Source organism: Octopus bimaculoides, chromosome 20 (genome assembly GCF_046866305.1).
Source record: "Octopus bimaculoides isolate indiv1 chromosome 20, ASM4686630v1, whole genome shotgun sequence".
Taxonomy (NCBI): Eukaryota; Metazoa; Mollusca; class Cephalopoda; order Octopoda; family Octopodidae; genus Octopus; species Octopus bimaculoides.
Genome location: NC_142947.1, coordinates 44,516,639 through 44,529,138, shown reverse-complemented (window position 1 = coordinate 44,529,138; position 12,500 = coordinate 44,516,639). Strand labels below are relative to the sequence as shown.

General features: G+C 39.7%; 1 protein-coding gene and 1 long non-coding RNA gene across 4 annotated transcripts in view; one reads left to right on the top strand and one right to left on the bottom strand.

Annotated features, from left to right (window-relative positions):
* Positions 1–12,500, top strand: part of LOC106878950 (uncharacterized) — a 50,797-nt gene that overhangs the window by 5,602 nt on the left and 32,695 nt on the right. Inside the window, exon 1 of one of the 3 annotated variants that reach the window (XM_089338483.1) lies at positions 12,363–12,500. This exon is cut by the window's right edge and continues 66 nt beyond it. The exons of 1 other annotated variant lie outside the window; for it this stretch is intronic. The gene's annotated coding sequence lies outside the window, so the exon portion shown is untranslated. Of the gene's footprint in view, positions 1–12,362 lie in introns of those variants that run through there. One more of the 3 variants, XM_089338480.1, reaches the window with a different exon arrangement.
* Positions 7,605–9,791, bottom strand: LOC149131719 (uncharacterized). The gene is made up of 2 exons (XR_016237472.1): positions 9,431–9,791; positions 7,605–8,200 (listed from the first exon to the last, which is right to left on the bottom strand). It is a non-coding gene; the product is annotated as an uncharacterized LOC149131719 (long non-coding RNA).

Here is a 12,500-nt window from a genome sequence, read left to right as displayed (position 1 = left end):
TCGCCGTCAACAAACAACACTTTGAACACACAACGGGCGGATTTGAGAGTCAGAAAAGTATTTAGCGATAATCCTCCAGTTTGATTCTCACGCTTATTAAAGTGTGCTTTCTGGTGTCGCATAGAAGCACCCTCGGCAACAGAAGGAGCAGAATATAGCACCAGCAACACCTACAGCAGCAGCGGCGAGGAAAACTAAGAACTACAGCATTAACTAGAAGCTGGCCCCAAAATAGGTTTACAGTTATTCAACTATCGTTCATATATTAACAGTTTAGATCTTAATTATGGAAAAATATATAAAACCATTATTCTATATCTATATATATATATATATATATATATATATATATGATACAAAGAATATATATGCATGGATACGCACATATATGTACATACTTACATCTACATGTGTATATAGATGCATATCAGGGTACAGGACGTTAGAAAAATGAACTACAGACAACGGAACGAACACATAGGAAAACAGATAGCCACTTGGAATTATTCCTTCGTCAGCTGCCTCTATTCTAACTAGACGTTTCGAAGATAAGGCAGAACGTACTCTAGAATAGTCTCTTCCTGAGTAGTGATATATATATATACACACACATATATATATGTATGTATGTATGTATGTATGTATGTATGTATGTATGTATGTATGTATGTATGTATGTGTATATATAAGGTGGGCTGCGATTGACCTTCCTCGACCAATCGCAGGCCACCTTACAGTAAAAACAATCAACTTCTGTCATCCAAATTTAAAATGCCTGATGACAAGCGTCACGCTTGAAACTCAGGAGTGCCGACGAATTTGAATCAAACTGTTTTGATCCATACATGTAACTCTTAAGAAATTGGTTGAGTTCCCATTCTTCGTTTGTCCACTCACTCGTATACATGTGTGTGTGTGTGTGTGTGTGTGTGTGTGTGTGTGTGTGTGTGTGTATACACATACACACACACTCATGACGAATTGTCGCAGTTTGCCTCTGCTAATTCCACCCACAGCGTATTTGGCGGCCCTTTGCTATATTTGCTGAAACTGCCCGAGATATTACGCAGAGAGATCTAGACCGAAACTACTTGAATACGAAACGAACATCTTAACCACGTGATCAAGCCTGTCCCTCTTCATCATTTGCATTCATTGATTTCAACTTTCCTCTTCTTTCTCTCTACTCCAGTGTTCCCTCCTCCTAATGTCGTCCATAACAGACACGTTATGTATGTTCGTCCGCCGGTGCAACGAGGATCATCTGGTCATCCGGATGACTTGCTGTTGACTTCGTTCAAAACGAAGAAAGAGTTACGCACCATCAACCTCACTCTTTCGTCATTGACCATCTGTGGTCAAGTGGCAAGGACAGGTCAAGACGACTAGGGGTGGAGACGAATGCAGAGGATGACCAAGATGTTTTGCTTGCTTCATATTGCCCTCTGCACCCCATAATGCATTGCTGCAACCACCTTCCTCTCCATTGACCCATAAAAGTTTCTTGCGCAGAGTCCGCCAGATCCAGTCTTCCCATGCATAGGTAGGCGAGCCCTAATATGTTTATTAACCTATAGTAGAGATCCTGACAAGTGCTACTACTCTGGGTTGGAGCAGACTTGGGAACAATAGTAGCTATGGGGTGGTTCCACACTTCTCAAAACCTTGGAACTCTCCAATCAGGGCGTCACAACCGGATGCAGTTTTATAGCTTTGTTAAGCTACATATAAAAATAATCAGGAAAGAGCGACCCCGAAAGGATGAAAGGCAAAGTCTACCTCGGCGGAATTTGAACTCAGAACGTAAAGACAGACGAAATACCGCTAAGCATTTCGCCTGGCGTGCTAACGTTTCTTATTTCTTTACGGCCCCACAAGGGGCTACACACAGAAGGGACAAACAAGGACAGACAAACGGATTAAGTCGATTATATCGCATCCAGTGCGTAACTGGTACTTAATTTATCGACCCCGAAAGGATGAAAGGCAAAGTCGACCTCGGCGGAATTTGAACTCAGAACGCAGTGGCAGACGAAATGCTTAGCGGTATTTCGTCTGGCGTGCTAACGTTTCTACCAACTCACCGCCTTATTCACCAGAGGATATTGTAATAACTACATACTTGACCAGCCCGGTCAGGCAGCCAGCAAGGCAATCAACCAACTAACTAGTACTGTAACCCCAACAAACTTCACTCACTTGCTTCAAAAGTGTATAAACAAAGCCAATCTAGGTCTGGTCTTTTCCGTTCCTAAACGAGCGCCAAAACAGTAATTAGCAGACGACCGACACTCACCCTTCAGCACCACCGCCATTCCTACTTCAGCTCCTCAACCCTTCATTACATCTTTATTCTCTTATAAAACTGACTGATTAGACTAATTACACCGGCTGATTAGACTAATTACCCATGAGCAAGTTTATTTCTCTGATAAGAATGACTTCAGTGACCGACAGACTCGAGTTTTATTTTTTATTTTTTGTGCGTTTTTCTTCTTTTGTTGTTTTTCTTTTACATTTTTGTTTTGTTGCATTTTTAATTCTTATTTTTATTTCTTGTCTTCCTATTCTCAGTAACGGAAGTCGACATGGTGTCCACATAAAGTTTTATAGTGTCTCACGCACACACACGCACGCACACACACGCACACACACGCACGCACACACACGCACACACACACACATATATATGTATACACAGATATATATATATATATATATATATATATATATATCATATATATACACACATCTCTCTTTTTCTCTCTCTTTCTATGCATGTATATATATATATATATATATATATATATATATATATATATATATATATATATATATATATATATATATATATATATATATATATTATACGTTTTAGCCCTAAGGATGTGACCCTCCTGGAGCACGCCAACGAATATATATATATATATATATATATATATATATATACATACATACATATATTTATATATATACATATGTTTGTGTATGTGTTGTGTGTGAGAGTGTGCATATGTACATAGAACGCCTTCTGCCCCCCCCCCCCCCGCCATACACTCGCAGAGGTGTCTTTGTTAATATTAGGAGGAAAACGGATGCAGCATCACGCAGTTTTACGAGAAGTGGCGACCCACATGACAAAAATGAAAAAACAAAAGCAAAACAAAAAAACCCTTAATCTCTTGAATAATACGTCCATTCTTATTAAATAACTAAAAACATCAATAGATTTATTGAGTGTGAACAATGTCAGCTATGACCTTTGTAACAAATAGTGGAAGACAATTGTAAAGTCACTTTATACACCTTTGTTTATACACACACATCCACACACTGACGTACAACCACACACGTTCAGAAAGACCATCTATTGAACAAATGGTCTTTAAGAACGACTAGCCACCGCCTTGGCATAATTAATATTATCAGCTATGAATATTTCAATTGTGATTTGATGTTTGGAATTTAATAATAAGAGAGCAAAAGCGGCGCAGCCGGCAGAATGGTTAGCACTCCGGCAAAAATGCTTAGCGGTCTTCGTTTGCCGTTACGTTCTGAGTTCAAATTTCTCCCAGGTCGACCTCGCTTTTTATCCTTTCGGGGTCGATAAAATAAGCACCAGTTGAACACTGGGTTCGATATAATCTACTTACTCTTGAAATGACTGGTTCTTATGCCAAAATTTGAAATACGAACACTTATTGTTTGTTTTTGGATCTTCACTTTCTAATGGACTTTTTAAATCCGCTGCTCTTTTTATATGACTTTTGGTCAAGACCAAGAGCTTCCAACCATTCTTTTTATCTAAGGACCCCTTTGGTTACTATTTTATTCTGGTGGAACCCCACAGCCATTCCATGCTTAAAAACTAGTTCTATAGAAACTTCTTTCAAAATACCTATTTCGTTTTTCACTCATTCTCTTGTGTCGTCTTGCAACAGCACTCTCTGAGAAGACATGTTTCAGTGACTGGAATATGCTGAACCACGTTAAGCGTCGGAGAAAGAAACCTCGCTATTTCGTACAACAAATATGTCTAAAGCAAATCTTTTTCATTAACCTCTAAAATACTACTGTGGACACTCAATTTATTGTTTTGCTTGTGTGGACCCCGCAAAAATCTTGTATGGACTTCCAAAGGGTCATCAGGTCCCTGGTTGAGAACCACTGGTTTAGGCGATGGATGGTGGGGAATGGAGGACGTAGAAGGGGATGAATGTAATCTCCCTTGTTTTATAATGCCTTGTATAAGTGCAGCGCCATCTTCCTTTATTTTTCTCCCTCTCTTTTACTTGTTTCAGTCATTTGACTGCGGCCATGCTGGAGCACCGCCTTTAGTCGAGCAGATCGACCCCAGGACTTATTCTTCGTAAGCCTAGTACTTATTCTATCGGTCTCTTTTTGCCGAACCGCTAAGTTACGGGGACGTAAACACACCACCATCGGTTGTCAAGCGATGGTGGTGGTGGTGGTGGGGGGGACAAACACAGACGCACAAACACACATATACATATATATATATACATTATTTAAAAGCAGCAGAAATATAACAAAAAAACCGTTATTGCTTACTCCAGTATATATATATACATATATATGACGGGCTTCTTTCAGTTTCCATCTACCAAATCCACTCACAAGGCTTTGGTCGGTCGGAGGCTATAGTAGAACACACTTGCCCAAGGTGCCACGCCGTGGGACCGAACCCGGAATCATGTGGTTGGTAAGCAAGCTACTTACCACACAGCCACTCCTGCTCGTTTTGTTTTTAAAGTTCTTTGCGCACTGCGTATTAGTATTTAGATGGGTATATATATATGTGCTATCAGGAAATTACTGGTACAGGAATGATATTATTCATTAGCGTTTGATCTTGAAAAAGTACAGGACAAGAAGTGGAAGGTAACAAATCATTACTGCTAACAAAAAATATAGGAATTGGTAAAAAAACACACACACACACACACACACACACACACACACACACACACACACACACACACACAAACGCACAGAAAAACAACAACAAAAAATTGTTTTTATTTTCTTCCGCACACAAAAGTATAATCTTTCATTAGATTGTGTTTCCCTTGAAGAAACTTTTGCATTATAAAATAAAATAAAATAAAATAAAATAAAATAAAATAAGGGGATGATTGGAAAAAATCGAAATGTTCGTATATGGCGCAGGTGTGGCTTTGTGGTAAGTAGCTTGCTTACCAACTACATGGTTCCAGGTTCAGTTCCACTGCGAGGCACCTTGGGCAAGTGTCTTCTACTATAGCTTCGGGCCGACCAAAGCCTTGTGACTGGATTCAGGAGACGGAAACTGAAAGAAGCCCGAAATAAGAAATAAGAAAACTTACAACTTCTTAGAAATTACACTCATGCATTATTCTTTCGTTTTTGAACACAACGTCTCTTTTTTTCTTTTTACTCAACCAAATTTCCTATTAATATAGCTCAGAATATAGCGGAGTGCTGGCCTTTTTTAATGATCTTAAATGCATTTCATTTGGTGAAGAGATACACATATATATTTTTTCTTTCAGCAAAAATTGTTTCATAACTATAATGAACATTCATTTGTCGATTACGGAGAAGAAAGGCTACTAGTTGAGGGAGGGGGGAGTAACTTCCTTTTGAACTGATCATTGAATAAAGGCAAAAAATCTACACATTCTATTGAAATATATATATATATATATATATATATATATATATATATATATATATGCAAGCATGTACATATATACATACGTACGTACGTACGTACATACATATGTGTGTGTATGTGTGTGTATGTGTGTTAATGTTTGATTTTATGTTATAATAAAATGAATTTTACATTAATCTGTTGGTTTACTCTATACGTTTCTAGAGTACAAATTCTTTAACAATAATAATATTGACTGTGACTTCGAAGCTTCGGTAAGCTAGGCCATTAGATATTAACATACACACATGTGTATGTGTGTGTGTGTGTGTGTGTGTGTGTGTACGTACGCGCACGTGCGAATGTATAAGTGAATGTGTGTAGATACACATACACATACACGCCTTCCCTTGTTTCCCCCCACCACACCTAGTGGTTGGACTTATTTTATGATTTCATTCATTTGACTGTGGCCATGCTGGAACACCGCCACCCCCGAAGAGCTGTTGTTGATAATTTCGATCCCGGTATTTTGTGCGAAAAATCTTTTTCAAAACAATGCAGCAGTCATTTTATCGGACACTGTTTGTCAGACCACTAGGTTACAAGACATAAATAGAAGTGAAGTAACACAAACACAAAGAAAGAAAGAAAGTAAGAAAGAGAGAAAGAAAAGAAGGAAGAAAGAAAGGCAGAAAGGAAAAAGGAAAATGACAAACTGGAGAAGGAAAAGAGAAAGAAAACAATGGTTAAGAAACAGCTGTTATGTAAATGTGCGACAGCCTTTGTTGAAGAGAGTTATAGCATTCCGATCCACCAACAGCACGTTCGGCCAGTGCAAACATATCTCCGTCTCCACCTCCGTCGTACACGTTTTATCAGCCACCACCGCCGCCACCGCCCCGCCGCCACCGCCCCGCCGCCACAACCACCCACCCTTTACTAAATTCGACACTTTCCTTCACTCACGGCAGTCGCAGTTCACTGAGTTTTAGCAAATAGGTTTGTTTCACAATCATTTGAAAATTTCCTGTACTAGTCGTAGTAATTAGTGTAGCAGTGGTGATGGTGATAGTAGTAGTAGTAGTAGTAGTAGTAGCAGTAGTAGTAGTAAAAGGTTAATTTTATCTATGCAGCTATAGATATATGTATGTATTTATACACATGCACACACATTTTATTATACACACACACACACACACACACACACACACACACACACACACACACACACACACAACACACACACACACACACACATATATATATATATATATATATAAACAATTGCAGCGTGGAAGGTGTTTATAAGCCATTTAAAATAACACACAAAAGCCGTCAGATTCACTTCAACATTTAAATTTAATTTGTCAAAATATTTTCGTCGCTTTGAGACCGCGACCTGTTCACTGACAAAATTCTGTGCTAGCACACGATCTCAGATCAGGTCACTTGCTATGCAAGTACATCTCCGTTATATATATATATATATATATATACATATATATATTTCGTTTTTGTGTTTGGTTTGCAAGATTCTTTATGTGAATCCGTGTGTTGTCTCTGGAGAGACTCATTTTCTTTTAATGCCTTATCATTTAACACACGAGCCGGTTCAATTTCCACTCATTTATCATTACCACCCCATCTAAAGTCAGGACTAGGTACTGCAAAAGTCTAGGGTCCAAAGGCCCACAGCTCTTCAATGCCCCCGCCAAAAGAATTCAGAAACCTACACAACGTGGACGTAGATGTCTTCAAAAAGGAACTAGACATCCTCCTCTCCACAATACCGGATGAACCGACGGCACGGCAAGAGGTACGGACGAAGGCAGCGGGGTCAAACTCACTCCTATACCAAATGGGCCAACAGCCAGGACAAAGGCACATAGAGGAGTGGTGACAGGAAATCCCACTACCCTGAAGAAGGATATAGAAAAATGCAAAATCACGATGGGGCTCCAGCATGACCCAGGTCACAAGGCTGAAACGAATAAAAGAATTTATTTGTATTTATGTGTGTGTTTTATTTATTGTGTTAATAATTTCCTTTTCGTTTTTTTGTTGTTGTTGTTTTTGTTGTTTCATTTCCTTCTATGGTGGGAGGTATGAGATTGTTTTCTCAAAATTCTAAAATGCACAGCTTTCAAATGAATGTAGTTATGTCTAAAAGACAGACAATTGCCACAACTTGCATGACTAAACAGTTCTGTTCTTCTGTTTTGGGTGGGGGAAAAAATATACATGAATAAGCAACAATTGTCTTCATGCTGAATATTTGCCGAGTCTTTCATAATGTCACGTGGTCAAGAAGGTCACAACAAAAATTAAACAATGAAACATTCACACACACACACACGCACACACACACACACGCACAAGGAGATGCAACTTAAATGCGTCGGTGTATAACGTGACGTGGTGTATAAAACTCTCCCCATCCTTGGAACTTCCATCTAAAATGTGCCATACGAGCACCAACACTTTGAAAGTCCGATAGATCCGTCATTTTAATGAATTTTGAGTACATTTTTCTGGCGATATCTGAAAAGAAACAGCAATTTTAGCAAAATATATCAAGCAATACTAATAATAAATATTAAAAAAAAACATAGAAATAAACAAGGTTTTGACGGTTTTATAGATATTTCAAAATTAGGATGCTATGATTCTAGGTGTTTCCATTATTTTGTCCAACCCTTGGAGGTACTTTCTTTTTCGCTGATCTTTAGCCTTATGTTAACATCCGTATGTATGCATGTATGTATGCATGTATGTATGTATGCATGTATGTATGTATGTATGTATGTATGTATGTATGTATGGATGGATGGATGGATGAATGCGTATGTATATGTGTGTGTATATGAGTGTACGTATGCATATATATACATACTAGTTTAAAACCCGCCCTGTCGGGCTGCTCTTAGCCTAGCTCCTGTGGAGGGCCCTTCATTAGGCCCCGGGCCCCACAATGACACTTCGTGCATTGTGTACATATCAAATTTTATTTAACTTGACCAATATTTTTCAAGCAATGAACAATTTTCATCAAAACAATGATATAATTTGTCGATTTGTAATTTATTGCAAATCTGCATGATAAACAACAGTACCACCGCCATCATCGCCACTACATCTGCCATACACGCACACCATTCAGACTTCCGACGTCACCACCATCAATACCTTTGATTTTGCCGCTTTCCCTTCTTCCACCATCATGGCTGTCTTTCACATCACTTACTCTCACCGTCATCCCTGAGCGCCTCCGCCACCGCCACCACCACCGCCTCCGCCACCACCACCGCCGCCACCACCAACACCACCACCACCGCCATGTATGTATGTATGTATGTATGTATCCATATATATATGTGTGTGCGTGTGTTTGTGTGTCTATGTGCATGTGTGCATGTATTACGTATGTATGTATTTAAATATACATCTCCCTCTGTGTGTGTATGTGTATGTGTGTACGTATATATGTACGTATGCATGTATGTGAATAGGTATCGCTCTTTTTTTATCTTCCTTCAGCTTCTCCTCTCACTATGTCTATGTGTGTATGTACGCATGTATGTATATAATTATGCATCTGTCTGTCTGTCTGTCTGTCGCTTTCTCCTTTTCACTCTTTCACTCTTTCTCTCTTTCTCTCTCGTTCCCTCTCGCTCTCTCTTTCTCCGCGTGTGCAAGCATGTAAAGTAATCGGAGCCAATGGCAAAAATTACGAGGCCACAAAGAGAAAGATAAATAAAGGTGGAGACTTACCTGTTATCTAATTGAAAGTAATTTCAGTCACAGGTGAGAACACCTGGAAATGAATTTACCTGTAACAGATGTCTCTGCTATTTCCTGTTTCTTATACTAAAGGTCACAGGCTTCATACGTTTACATAAGCCCTCTACATTTTATAAAATGATTCAACTATATACACATGTATTAAGGTGCGGCACATATAATTTTTCTACACTTGTAACCGGGTGTCTTACTTTTTTTTCGGTCCGAAACATTTTCTTTCGAGAATGTCCTCTGCGATTTTAAGCCCTCAGCTTTCTCCACACAAAGCATTTCTTTACCCAATATTTACAGACGATAATTCAGAGCTTATCGAGCTTCAAGATCCAACGTTCTTTCCCCCCCCCCCCCCACCCCCCGAAAAGATCCCTCACTCTCGAAAGAACTACTACTACTACTACTACTACTACTACTACTACTACTACTACTTTTGTTATAAAATCTTCTCAACAACACACACACACACACACACACACACACACACACACACACACACACATTCTTTGTTTTGTCCTGTACTGTTGTCCAATAATGGCATTCTTAATGTAAACCTTTGTGGTTATTAAAAAAATCATTATTATTATTATTATTATGGTGGTAGTGGCGAGCTGGTAGCATTCGTCCGTATATGTGTGTGTGTGTGTGTATCTGTGTGTGCGCGTGTGCGCGTGCGTGTATCTATCTATCTATCTATCTATCTATCTATCTATCTATCTATCTATCTATCTATCTATCTATCTATATATGTTTATATACACTCAAATGATAAACTACCAAATCCACTCACAAGGCTTTAGCCGGCCCCAGGCTATAGTAGAAGGCACTTGCCCAAGATGTCGTGCTGTGGAGTTGAACCCGGAACCATGTGGGTGGAAAGCAAGCTTCTTACCACACAGCTACGCCTGCGCCTTAACAATTATATGTGTGTGTGTGTGTGTGTGTGTGTGTGTGTGTGTGTGTGTATACGGTTATGAATTTGTGTTGCAAGATTCCTGATGTGAAGTCGTGTGTTGAAACAGATATTGTATTTCGGGACGGTCATTTTTTTTCCTTTTTTGCCAAATAAACACACGCACTCTATATTCGTTCTTCACTCGTTTAATATTGTTCTTTCTCTAACTCGTGGCCATTGTCCGGAAATTTTTCCTCACACATCTGTGACCTCCTCAGCGATACTTTCCGTCTTCGTGTGTGCTCTTGCTCTGTTTATTCCATTCCAGTTATAAACGAGTGACAAACGAATATATAGTGCGTGTGTTTATTTGGCAAAAAAAAAGACCATCCCGAAATATACTACTACTACTACTACTACTACTACTACTACTACTACTACTACTACTAATAATAATAATAATAATAATATATATATATATATATATATATATATATATATATATATATATATATATATATATATATATTAACAATAATAATATGACAACAAAAGAATGAATGAGACCTCGATATTATGTAAAAAAGGAATTTATCTATAACTATAATATGTGACAATTAGTTGGTTGTCATAATAAAAATCAGAGTTTCGGATGCCGGGGCTGAAGTCTGCTCCGGCATCTCATCAGTTATTAAGACAAACCATTTTTTTTTAAGTAATAAAAAATATATAAGAAATATGAGATGTTAAGACATATGAAAGGTTTGTACGTGGATGTAATATAAAAAGCAGGTTCTATCTGTGATCTTGGTGGGGTCCAAAAACGTAGCAAATGTTTTTCCATATGTGGACATGACCCCAAAAGTTCAGTTCTTGAATTTAGACACGTAGCAGGGTCTAAAGAACTTTTCCAGATGAGCCATCTTTCCATATCGCAAAGATCATACTTTCCACTGCCGTTGGTGTAAGGCTTACACTTGGCCAAGATCTTCCAGTGAATCTTATAGCTGACAACTTTTTCTTTTAAAGACCATATATATAGCTGTATGTGGAGGCGCAATGGTCCAGTGATTAGGGCAGCGGACTCGCGGTCATAGGATCGCGGTTTCGATTCCCAGACCGGGCGTTGTGAGTGTTTATTGAGCGAAAACACCTAAAGCTCCACGAGGCTCCGGCAGGGGTTGGTGGCGAACCCTGCTGTACTCTTTCACCACAACTTTCTCTCACTCTTACTTCCTGTTTCTGTTGTGCCTGTAATTCAAAGGGTCAGTCTTGTCACACTGTGTCACGCTGGATATCCCCGAGAACTACGTTAAGGGTACACGTGTCTGTGGAGTGCTCAGCCACTTGCAAGCCACTATCACTAGCAGGCTGTTCCGTTGATCGGATCAACTGGAACCCTCGACGTCGTAAGCGACGGAGTGCCAACAACAACATATAGCTGGATAATTTGATTGTTTTCCCTTTATCCCAGTGTCTGAAGCTTAAGGTGTGATTGTTGAACCTGGCTTTAGAATTACCCTCTGACGAAACTATATGTTCTTAGTGGTTGTAGAGTCTACGGTGGCTTCATAAATGATGGCCTCGGTCATACAGGCTCCATTTATCGGGCACAAATTTTTAACTCTGCAGGAACAGCCAGCTTCATTTTGTTGTTGTACTTAAGCGCGTTTCCCTCAACCCACGCACATCAAACTCACACTCCAGTAGCAAAAGTAATGCATTACCAACAGGTATAAATAATCCCTACTGTGACCCACCCTCTCTTTTTCTCCTCCGCCTCTGCCTCCTTTCCCTCCCTCCCTCTACTATTACTTTTACTATTACCACCGCCGCTACCACCTCCTCTACAGCCACCGAGAGTGTAACAGAGTGTAGTGGCGGATGACAACGACGACTACTATCTCTACCACCACCACCACCACCACTACCACCATACCAAAACCGCCGCCGCCGCCACTACGACAATAACGACGACGACGACGGCGACTACGACACGCTGTCAGCCAACGAGGCGGACCTGCGGCCCAGCGAGCGAGCCAGCCAGCAAGCCGGTCAGCCTACCAGCCGGCCAACCTGCCAGTCAGTTAGACAATCCGTCGCTCATTCATAGTTGTCGTGACCCGGTGCTATTTATTACAAGATGTTATA